The 12,688-nt window shown below is 33.6% G+C and overlaps 1 long non-coding RNA gene across 1 annotated transcript in view; it reads left to right on the top strand.

Annotated features, from left to right (window-relative positions):
- LOC136850704 (uncharacterized) overlaps nucleotides 1–10,901 on the top strand; it is a 1,048,955-nt gene extending 1,038,054 nt beyond the window's left edge. The window contains exons 6-10 of the long non-coding RNA XR_010856694.1: nucleotides 3,048–3,249; nucleotides 5,632–5,805; nucleotides 7,188–7,319; nucleotides 8,884–8,958; nucleotides 10,211–10,901. This is a non-coding gene — a long non-coding RNA (uncharacterized lncRNA). The remainder of the gene's footprint in view (nucleotides 1–3,047; nucleotides 3,250–5,631; nucleotides 5,806–7,187; nucleotides 7,320–8,883; nucleotides 8,959–10,210) is intronic.
- Nucleotides 10,902–12,688: the final 1,787 nt, after the last annotated feature.

Below are 12,688 nucleotides of genomic sequence, written 5' to 3'. Positions count from 1 at the left end.
TTATGGGTGAACCCTCACATAACTAGATCTAGCCTAGTATGCCATAAATCAGAGCAGGGCCCATATCCATACCTGGCCCATGGCCTTCCCACTCCTAACCAGACCAAGAATGCTATATAGATCAATACACTGCCAGTTACACTAGCAAGGATACCCACTGCCAGTTACACTAGCAAGGATACCCACCACTTGCATTATATATGTTTACAATATGTCTCACTTTAAGCGTGGAAAGTTAAAGAACATGGTTCATGTGTATCTTTAACAAAAACCAAAAAAAGTTCCCTTAAAGGCAGTTAAATATAACCCTCAAGCAAAATGTTTTGTCCGAGAACCTCAACTGAATGGTCACAAGTGCATTGATTGACTTTTCAACACATGGCCTTCGTGATTCTTCAGGAAAATTGGGAAATCACTTCTCATTCCAGATAAGACAACGTTGACACAGTCAGTCATTGTATAAAGGAGTCGACTTTTCTTGAAAACTTCTGGGTACTTTAGCAGAAGATTTTATGGTTTTAATTGGTTAAAAAGGCATGTAATTATTATGTAACAAGCAATTTTGTACTCATTATTCCCCAGATCCCAGATCCTAATGGGAAACAGTGCCAAAATGACAATCATTTGACAGTTTTTAATTAAAGTTGAATTCGTTGTTGGTTAGGCTTTAAAGTATCACAATATTACTGAGCTCTGTTGTCATTGCATTCAAGATTTATGTACAATATTTACTGGGGTGTCCAAAGGAAGAGGGTTAACATTGCATGACTTCGTAATTTTGTTTATGAGCTCAGTAAGCTTATGAAGATTGTTTTTTTTATTAAAATCATCTATACTTTGGGTAACGTCCAAGTTTTAAAAAGGCTATACTGTATTTATTTTAGAAAATATTTTGGGCTTACAGGTTTTTAAGATTGATTGCCAAGGCTACTTAGGAACATGTTAGCCCTTAGGAATGGGAGGTATCTTATGATATCCAGTAATTGCATATGAAAACTTTTAGTAAACATCGTATGATAATCCTTATTTCATGACATGATATTTGAACAAATTTAACAGGAAAACATTCGAATTACTTGAATAAGTCATGAATGACTTAATGGCAGCTCTTATGGCAGCACGCACCCCAGCCCAGCGATACAGAGAATACTGTAGTCTTCCATGAGGTTTCGTGAAAGAAGATACAATATATTGTCCAGTCCCAGTACATTTCATAGATGTTTGCTTAGAATTATATTCGGGAATTGTTGCTCGATTTAGTTCTTATATTTTACAGTATTATGTGAGCTTTAGTTGTAATTTTGCAAGATAAAGTGCAAAAAATATTAAAGAACATGTATAACTTGCTAAAATTAACATGTTTTTAGAAGCCTCAGTGAAGAGGTCCCATGCAGGGTTAGAAATATTCTTTCAACTTCCTGTGGCAGATACAGAAAATTACGACATTTTCTATACCCTAAGCATTTGCATATCTTCCTCTTTCCAATGACGTGTTTTTTTAATGGGGGTACCAACGCCAATGCCATAAAGTAAGTGCCAGTTGATACCTTATGATTGAAGGGATTTGTTTCAAAGTTTTACCACTTATTATACAACTAATGCTGAATAAACACAAGTGGGGAAATAAAGAAACTATCGACCTGTAAGTTCATAAGTTTTGCAGTTCAAAAAGTGACTTTTTAAAAAATGAGCAAAAAAAAAAAAAGTTACCAGTACCCCCAAAAAATTCCCCTTTTGTAATTATAGATATACTACACACTAAAAGTTTCATTGAATTTGTTTTAGTCCTCTTGGAGATCTAAGTATTTAGTGTTGAAAAAAGTAAGTTTTCAGGAAACAGCAAAAGGAAAAAATTTTGGACTTTTAAAGAATCTTGAAACAATCAGGACATCTTAAGTGAGGTATCCATGTATCATTATAACCTGTTTTCTGTATCGTAAATGCTAGAGAGAATGGGTTATTTTAGTGGGTGAGACAAGTATTTGTGTACAAGTACTTTTGACACCTTTTACATGCTTTTTACATGCTTTTCACAGTCCTGTACATGCAATGAACGAAATTGTCAATGAACAAATCTAAATTTTTTTAGCCATAATGCTTCCAGATATATTTATTTACACCCTAAAACAGTCCAAAAGAGTCTATAAGCCACATGCACCCATCCAGAAATTGTCATACAGATGTTTCTTACATTTTTTTTTTTACAATTTGTGATTCACAGTGCCATGCAAGTGATGAACAAAATTTTCTGTGAACCATTCTAAACATTTTATTTTTACCAATAATGCTTCAGTATGTTTATTTACAAATAAAAAGTCTAAAAGAGTCTATAACTCACTTGCACATACCCAGAAAGTGTCACACAGACTTTTACAATTTATTTTACAATTTGTGATTCACTGTGCCATACAAACAATGAACAAAATTGTCAATAAACCAGTTAAATTTTTTTTATCATTAACACTTCAGTATATGTTTATTTAGATATAAAACAGTTGAAAATTATTAATAACTAAAATTCAATCATTCTTTAAAATTTGACAGATGGCAACCACCCTAAACTGGCAAACCTGAAAGTTTGCCCAGTGATGGGGCTTTGCTAATGTATGTACAGGATGGCAAGAAAGGGTAAAGTCCATCCCTCTTTGGTATAGTAATAGCAGAAGAGCCCACAGTGGGAAAGAGGACTGTCAGAGTCTTGGGCCTTGGATCAGGTTAGATGGTTGATTAAGCAGGAGTTTGACCCTTGGTCAGGAAAATGTAACTTTAAGTTGCATTAGTATGCTTTCCTTTGTTTAACTTGTTTTGCCTCTTGCCCAACCCACCCAAAAATCCCACTTTCCCATGTGGTCATCCATTAATGTTAGACAAATGTGTGAATTGGGTTAACCAAGCATTCCCAATGCAAATGGAAGTCATATTTTTCATTCTCATACAGTTTAAAACTATTGGAAAGGCTGAATTAGACATTCATATTTAATTACACTACATATATGTTTAACATTTACTTCTACCCACTTAAATACATGGCATTCATTTATTTCCAGATTTCATTGTTTACAACACCATGACATGAAAGGCTTCTGTGGAAATTTTGCTAGAGTCTGCTTTGCTGTGACCTCCACAAATGTCCACTTATTTACAGCCCCATTTCATGTCTCACTCAAGTTAGTTGGATCATGCAACTCTTCTGAAGCCCAGAGGACTGAAGCCCAGAGGACTGTATATTTCTGAGTTAATAATTTTTGAGTGAGTATCATGGTTAAAGATTCTGTTGTGTGAAGAGTCCCATTTTTTGTTTAGATACTGTAGCCAAATTGTAGTTTTACCAAACAGTTTTAAGTTTAAAACAACATGATAAAGTTGGTTTAAAGAAAAACAAAGGAGAAATTTATTAAAAGTGGGGTAAATATAGTTTAGGACTCGGAGCTAAGAAAGCTGTGTAAAATTCTATTACAGTTGGCACTTATTAATTGTTTGTTATAGAACAAGTTATTTACCATTTTGGTAATTTTATTTGGAGTTTTTTTGAGAGTTTTTAAAGGCATGCATTAGCTGAATTGTGCAGAGGTAGTTTTTTAGGCTGAAATTTTCAAATTGTGCCAAGTTAGTCTTTCAGGCTGAAATTTTAAAAAACCAAATATTTGAATTTCATGACCAAGATATTTTAGGTAGGTTTTTATTTAGCCATTTGGTAGTTGTTTAATATCTTCAACCTGGTTTAAACTGTTCAGATTTGGCTTTATAGTCCTGGGCCCATTATCTTAGTCTGAAATTTTTACTAAAAATAATAGATCAACAAAATCTCTTACCCAGATATGGGCATTGTGCAGGTTGTACTTAAGTATTGCACCAGTTCTGTAGTATCTCAGTTTATACCCAACTCTTGACACATTGACCCTAAGTTACAGGGAACCCTGTTAAAATTCGAAACCCCAATTTTAAGATTTCTAGACATTTTATTTGATGAAGAAATATGACGGTTTAGCCATATCAGTTGTCAGTATACAGTATAATGTATTATGTAAGAAAGAGAGACGAAGTAGTTTAAGCTAAGGCAATAATGTAGAAATCCATGAAATTACAAAGGCACAAAGTAGCCTAAGGTAAGGCAGTACAGTACAGTAGTCTAAGTAACTTGTGCAGAGTAAGCTTCCTCTTGTGGTTTGGTTCCTGCCTTTACAGCTTGTTTAGGAAAGATAGTAGTTGATGGAACCAAATTCAGCCACTAATTATAAGTAATAAGAATAAAGAAATGATGGACTTGAGACTATCCAATAGTCATGCAATTTGCATTCCTTGTTTTACTTTTATAAAATACCAATCAGGATAGGGTTACTTGTTAAGTATTGGTAGTCAAATTAAAGGTAGTGGGAATAAGTGAAGCAAAAATCAGTGAGTATTGGTAGTCAAATTAAAGGTAGCAGGAATAAGTGAAACAAAAATCAGTGAGGATCTAACAGTCATAATCATACAGTAGATGGAATCTGTTTTATAAGATTAATAGGGCAAAAGTTACATTGATGCCAAGTGTGAAATTTATAATCAAATATTGACTTAAATATTTGTTTAAATGTTGTGCTGGTGTTTTAGATCTAACACGGCATGTTAAATAGGTTTCAGCAGTTCCAACTTAAAATTAGAAATTTCAGAATAATTTGCACACAAGGTAGTTCCCAAGTGATATATCTGATTTCATTCAATGTTTAAAAGTGGATTAGATATACAGTACAATATTAATTCTTGAAAATTTTATAGAAATCTTCTAAAAACTTTCACCTTTGAGTGGAACCCTGGATTTTTTTTTAATGCTAAAAGTTTATAAAGTTTTAATTGTTTATACAGGAATGAGTGTTTTACTGCTAAAGAATTCAGGTTAATGCAAGGATTGGGATTTGATAGTCTTTGAGATGACTTGAAATGTTAGAATTTTAATACCTCAACTAGTGTAAAGGGAGCCTAGCTGTTTTAGGCAGAAATTTTCTTCTTAGGTTATGCACCTTGTAATTGAAACATTTTTTCAAGCATTAAAAACTCAATTGTCAACTTAAGGCTCTCCTTTCTAGATACTGTACTTTTGGATGTTTAGCTTCTACATACTACACTAAGCTCTGCAGTTTTAGTATTCATCATTGATGTAGAAAACAAGTAAAAGTCTTTGGATAAAGATGTAGGAACAGCTCCTGAGTAGGTTGGACATATTTTTCATAAAGATTCCATGGGTTTCCCTGGTTATAAAGCATATTCTGGTCAGGAAATATTCCTAAGAGTTTAAAGAATGTCTAGATTTCTGAAGGCATTTCTTGAGGGTTAAAACTTCAACTCTTGAAGTGGAGCATTTCCCATACTTTTGTTGAACACCATATTGATTAGCATTGTGAATGTGAAACTAAATTTAGACTTGACAGGTGTTAGTTTTATCATAATTGTATGGTGAAAATAAAGTAATTTTTCAAGCTCATTTTTAGAAATCATTAGAAGTAATAGTTACAAAAATTAGATTGATTCATTGATTTGTGCTGACAATGTATAAGCTAAATATTGAAAGCCAAACATTAGAAAATGATAGAATGAAAGCCATGAATATGTTGAACCAAAAATGTGGTAATGGGTCAAGTTTTGTTTTTGCAGTCAGAGGTAGTCCAACACAGCCAGTATTTGTGCATATTCATCACCTGATCACCCCAGATTGGTGCCTTATATCTTCAATATAGTGACAACATCTGTGTTCACAGATGTTTTGTGCAAGACACTATACCTGCTGCAACATGGCCAATACACACAGGAATTTTGTTTCACAGGGAGGTAAGATTATATTAGGGTCATTAATGTAAATTTTCCAGTTTCTGAAATAAGTAAATGATACTATCAGAGCAAGCCACATAAGGAGGGAATCATGTTCAACAGATTCAAATTGCTGTATTTATCTCTCCAACTCATTTAAAATTAATATTTTTTAACTGCCACTTTTTACAGAAAATATCCAGTGGACTAAATGCTTGCAAGTATAAAATGCCCCCAAAATACAAAGGTAATCAGTGTAGTACAGAATGTATCCAATTGACAGTGGAACTAATTTACTAAGTAAACCCAATGTACCCGATCAGCAAACTGCACCCAGTGTACTGAATATACCCTATTTGCCAAAATAAAATGAGCCACTAGACAAGAGTGTATCTAGTGGATGTAATGTATTTTAAATGTACTAAATTTACCTTACGACCTGTAGTCTGTCTATTAAAATACCTCTATAATACTTGTATTATGAGATGTAAAAAAAAAAATGCATTTTTAAGAGGGCTTATAGGAGAGCCTCCAGTCAAGTGCCTGTGATTAGTAAAGGCAGTTACCAAAGATGAAAAATAACAAAATGAGTCCTAAAAGGTAAAGGAAGATTTTTTCAAACATTTGCAATAAATCTCCTGATACTAAAAATGTTAGGTTTGAAGGAAAATTTTTATGTATGAAGTGATGCAGATACCAATACTATTAAGCAACCCTATTTCATGAAAATTTACTGTTGACAAATCACAATGGAAGCTATCAAAGGAACTGTCAGGTTTTGCTCGAAGTGTGCCTAGTGTTTGAATAAAGATCCAGAAAACAAAACTTAGATATTATGTAATAGGTTAAATTGAAAAATAAGAACTTTTAAAGATGAATTTCAGTTAACTTTATCAAATTGAATTAGTACTCCCATGAATATTAGTACAATTACCTTTTGTCTGATTTCATTGCTGAACTTTTTATCAGCCTGTGTTCATGACTTTGTTTTATGGTGTAATTAGTAATATGATGGTCTTAATGTTGTTGCAACGAAGAAAGTGGCTCTTTGTGGTCTGTAGATGATGCACATTAATAGAGAAAAAAGGTGACTCAAGCAGTTATTCAGTTTTAGGTACCTGTTTGTGGTTAAGTCATAGTTAAAACTACAATAAATATTATTCCTTTCAAGAACATGTTTTAATAGTTTAAATAATTTGTCAGAAAATAATTGTAATACAGTATATGAATCGGGTACAATATTTATTAGGAACAGTCTTAGGCACATTAAAGTGTTTGTTGTACAGGCAAAATGAGAGTAATTCCTGGTTACTGACTGTCAATGCAGTATGATAAAAGTAATATCTGTAAATATATCATGTTAAAGACCCTGCTTAAAGATATATTTTCCCTTATTTTTCCAGGTTGAACTGTGAAGTGCAGTGACTCATTAGGATACTTTGATACTTCGCAGCATCTTTCGTGTAAGGGTGTAATCTCAACCCAGTGATTTTCCAGTCATGTAGCATTGATACTCCAAATGAAATTCAGCATAGGTAATTAACCATTCTTGTCAAAATATTTGATTAATAGGGTCTTAGTAATCAAACCTCTTCTTCCCTTATTATTCTGTCTTGCAATTTTTTTTTTCTTATATACATAAACATCTCTAAGTAGATCTTAGTATTATCTTCAGTGGAAGATCAAATTTGCCATTCATTTACTCCTTTTTTTTAGTTTTGTAATTTGTCTGAGCTTTGATGCATGTGCCTTCATGTTCACGTAAAGTGATGTAGTAAAATCCCTTTGTTTGCATTAAGTTTTTTCCTAGTACCTATGACTAAAAATAGTTTGTTACAGTCCTTTTTAGATTTTCAGTGCCCACCAGAATTTAGTGCTGCCAAGAAACTAATTGTACTTATTTAGTTTTGCTGCATAAATATGACATACTTGAATAATAGGTAGAACAAATTATTAAATTGTTAATTGCCTAATGATTGTAATGGAGAGGTCTTACCAAAAGATACTTAAACATTGTTTGTCTTTTGAAGCCTTGCATCCTTCCCCTTTTTTCTTTCATTAAATGCAAGGTCCTGATTTCTTCCAGTTTTTTTTTTTCTGGTGTGTCTATTTTTACTGCAATCTTGTTGCCTTGTAACCAGTATTAGTCTGGTTTTATATTCCCTGGTAAACATTAGATGCTTCCTTGTGATCATTATGATGGTTTTCCCATGTGGTGGTTCTTATTGCTGACCATTATCCTTAGTATTTTACCTTTTTGTGTGGGTGTTGAAGGTGTAAAGACAAGCAGCAGAAGAAAATATTGGTTGATAGTATGTTGTGCCATCTGTAAAATGATTTTTAGGGTAAAGTTTTCAGGTGTGCCACTGAGAGGAGTAATAAAAAAAAGTTGTATAGTCTGTGCCATTGACAATGATGCCCTCGTTACACTCATTCTCATGATAATTTCCTGTAACCAGAAAGTTTTATTTTAAAACCAAAAAGTATCTTTTAGTGACTAAAAATTTATTCTTTTTTGTTTACAATTCCAAAACCGAAAAATATTTTTAATTAAAAAATAGGATAAAAATTTTATTTTTAGTTTCTCATTGCTGAAGAAATGCAGAACAGAAAGTCTGTGCTTTCTGAGAGGGAAAAATTACTTTGCCCCTGAAGATCCTGTTCCTGATTCACCAGATGTTTTGCAGAATAGTCAGCAGTCTTCATGAGAAGTTTGGCTCAGGTTTAATGAATACACAAGCATCAGTTAATATATCATGTTTTCATGTTCTTGTTTACTGATACAAATGATTGTATTCTAAGACAAAGGAAATATTCAGTTCAGTGTTGATAATCCCTTGACTAAGGTCTCAATTTTATGTTTATTTCTCAATTTTATGTTTATCTAATTATAAAGTACATTATTAAAGTTTAAATTAGATGTTTCATTGCTGGTTTCTACACTTGAATTTTCCACTGAACTCTATTTAATTATACATTGGCCACAGGCGTTTCAACTAGTATAAACTGTTCTGTTTAAACTGTTTAGTTAGTTACAGATATATTGGACTTCAAGGTTTCCACCAAAAATATGGTTTCAGTCAAAATATTATCTTTCAGTTTGGACTCCTGCCCTGCTAATTCAGTTGCATATGTTATAGTAGAAAGACAACCACTGTTGGATGCCAGCCTCCGGTAAGTCTTCAGGTTTTCAATAAAAGTTTCAGTTGGGAAGTAATGCTCGTCATCTTCCATATTGGACTATATTCCAGAATTGCAATTTATTACAAACTTTCATCAGTTTAGATTTTTCAGATTTGCAATTTATTACAAACTTTCATCAGTTTAGATTTTTTCCTTTTAGACTTCAGTTGGGACAGCTGCGTTCTTGAGGTTCTCAACTAGTGCATCAATATTAAGTAGAATCTCTGCCATATGTGTTTCAGTGTGGCTTCTACTCTGAACAAACAAAAATAATCTTCCACTTTGCAGCTCTGAGTTTGTAGATTCTGCTGGTCACATTATCAGATACTTATTTGCAGTATTTATAAAAACCACAAGTCCTATTAACTAATCAGTTTCTTGATACATTTGTCGCTACAGAGCCTCAAGAGCTAAGTGAAGAATTTCTGACATCTGTAGCAGGATTCAAACCTGCGTATTTGCAGTAGTTATAAAAACCACAAGTCCTATTAACTAATCAGTTTCTTGATACATTTGTCGCTACAGAGCCTCAAGAGCTAAGTGAAGAATTTCTGACATCTGTAGCAGGATTCAAACCTGCTTTCGGTATACTGTTTAGTATGAGGTCATGTTAACCCACATGGTCAGGTGGGCTAACATTGCCTCATTGTGTGTACTGAATGTGGGTTCAAATCCTGGTATTAGAAATTCATTTGGATCTTAAGGCTTTGTAGTGATTAGGGTATTCAGAAAATGTAAAGAAATCTGTTAGGTAATAGCACATTGAGGTTTGTACTGTACGGTACTGTATATGGTAAGAAAGGCGACTCCTATATTTAGCAGAGTGGAAGATAATGGATCATTATTTGTATAGAGTAAAAATCAAACTGGAATTCTTTAGATATAAATCAAACTGGAATTCTTTAGATATATTTTATGACAGTCAGCTTTCTGTGATCATCGTTAAGTGGGGTAAAATATCTAAATTACAACTCTAATATGTTATTTGATAATTTAATTTATTAGCAGTGGTAACTTTAATTTCATCCGCAGGTTTCATTCAGTTTTCACCCCAGCAAAAGCTTTGTTTAGCTCACATGCAGGTTTAAAACCAAAATTCTCTTCAAATTGATGTCACTTTTAGTGAGAATTTTTGCTGACTTTGTTGTGGTTTGTAGTGAGTACAAATTGTGTAAGCTTGATTTCAGCCCAGGAACAAGAAGTTTTATTTGGGGACTATTAAATTATCATGTTTACTCATCAGGTTTTGCTAACGTGGTACACTTCAACCTTCAAGATTTCTTTGAGTACAGCAACTCACACTGTTGGAGCTGCTGTCATCAGCTTTGTAGTGAAGGTTGCCCTGTCCTCCAGGGTTTCCAGTTCTTTAACATCCAGCAGTTTGGACTCTGATGCCCTCTGACTTCCAGTTATATATATTCTTACCATCCAACCTTCCACTTAACTCAAGGCTGCTGCATCACTGCAGGTTTTCAACCAGCACAGTAACTTGTAATTGGACTTCCAGTTTTGTGTTACTATGTGGGGACTACAAGCCTTTGGCAGAGGTTCTTCATTGTGACATCCACTCCCAGTCTGCAAATTCTTGTGTGATCTCCTGACATCGGGTCTTCATTGATTGTGACTGCTAGCCTAAGTATTCTTTAGTTTTTCAATACATTGACGTTCAGCAGTTTGGACTCCTAGTAATGACTGCTACTCTGTAGCTACCTTCTCTTCAGGTTTTTAACCAATATAACAATTTCCAGTACGACTTAAATTGAGACTTGTGCCAGTATCAAGTTCTTGATTGTTTGCTCCATTCAGTTGGGACTGCTGCTCTCTAACTTCCAGTAAAGTAACCCCCTACATCATCAGGTTTTCAACCAATATAATTTCCATTTAAGAATTGTTATCATCCTCAGGTTTTTCACCAAATATATTATATTACTTCAGGTTTGTCTGCATTGGTCCTTTTTAGATTTTTCTTCCCTGTTTCCCTCTCTTTCTGCTGTTTCTTCAGGTTTGTCAGCATTGGTCCTTCCTTATTAGATTTTTCTTCCCTATTACCATCTCTTTCTGCTGTTTCTTGACTTGTAATGTGCCTGAAATTTAAGGCAAAAAATAATAATGTAAAAATTAGTGCAATAAAGTAAAGTTTTAAACTAAAGACACATATTACCATCCATTTTGACTAGTCAATTTATCCATTATCTTGTGTATCAAATGGTTTCACTAATTTGGAGTTGTTGAAATTACTGACAGGAAATGTTGATTAGAGATATCACATAGGAACAATGGAGAAGAGAAAAAATTACAATATACAGATTTTACAAAAATTGTTATGAGAAAAATATGGAGTAGAAATACCAACTTAACTGGAAAGACTTTTTCATCTCTTAAATCTGATAAAGAAAATAAATACATTTGACTTAATTAGGAATGAACACAATTATTTTCCAATTCCAAATACTTTGAGGCAATTGGTTTCCCAGTCCAGGTAGAATGCATACTTAGGACTTGATTAGGAATGAACATGAAACCTGCCTGGTAAATATTTTGACTGAAAAAATTAATTGGCATAATCATACAGAGCTATTTGAAACCCATTAAATCAACAAAACGTACGATCTGTAAAGTGAAATCTAATGTGAATTACCAGTACTTTAAAATCTGAGGAATCTACCTTGAACAATATCTTTTGAGAAACTTACCTTATTCATGAATACTTGTTCCACACAAAACATGCTTGACTTGTTATCCTTGATCATGAGGAACAAGGATTGAAAGCAGGCCAGCAATTTGCCCCCAGTTGCATCTTTAGTTGGTAGATTTAACAGCATTCTGTAGATTCAGAGTAACACTGCACAGCATGTGTATGTGGACAGGAAATGCAGGTAGACAATTAGGACAGGTAAGTATTTACCTGTAATGATAATTTAAAGAACCTATACTCACATTTCTCAGTGGGCAACACTTTTTAATGAGGCAAAGTATAAGCTACAGTTACTTTAGCAACCTATGCCCTTAAATCATGGTACTGTATTAAACTTCATAGTCTGTATTATGGTCCAGAGCAAGTACTATTCACTGACTCACAGTTTATTGTTAACACAAAGCAAAAGAGATTTGATGCTGATGGAAAAGAAAAAATAGCCCCTGACATTGGATTTTCAAATGCAATCCTAGTAAAACAAAGGGCTGTGTAAAATGCAGGACAAGGACCAAGTGTTGAAAATAAGTACAAATGTTGGGATTTTGATTTCAATGTGCCAGTTAGATCATTTCATGTCCACTGATAATTTTTAGAGCTCAAAGTATACAAAGGTTATTTGTTCTAAGAAAAAATGGGCTACTTGCAAAAACAACAGCATTTCCTACAGCTGTTGAAAGGGAACCACCAATAGAGCCATCTGTAATCCATGGCAAAACCTTAAGGATACAATGCCTTTGGCCCAAATTCTATATTCCATTCCATTCAAAGATGAGTGCCAGTACCATTCATGAAAGTAATGCAGATGTAAAGGAAAATGGACAATCAGTAAAACTTCTATAAGCTCATGAGGGAAGGGGAAATATACTCCTCAGTCTGTTAAAAAAGAGAATGCAGTATGCCAGACATAAACTTTTAGACAAAAGAATTTGCATGATCCTGTCACAACAAGAAACCCAGAGGACAATACAACTTGGGAGTCGACATGAATGGTAAGAACCTATCAAGAGTTTTCTGAATAGCATGAAG

The sequence above is a fragment of the Macrobrachium rosenbergii genome, chromosome 22 (assembly GCF_040412425.1).
Source record: "Macrobrachium rosenbergii isolate ZJJX-2024 chromosome 22, ASM4041242v1, whole genome shotgun sequence".
Lineage (NCBI taxonomy): Eukaryota > Metazoa > Arthropoda > Malacostraca > Decapoda > Palaemonidae > Macrobrachium > Macrobrachium rosenbergii.
The sequence above is the reverse complement of the archived record's forward strand: the minus strand, read 5'-3'. Positions and strand labels throughout refer to the sequence as shown.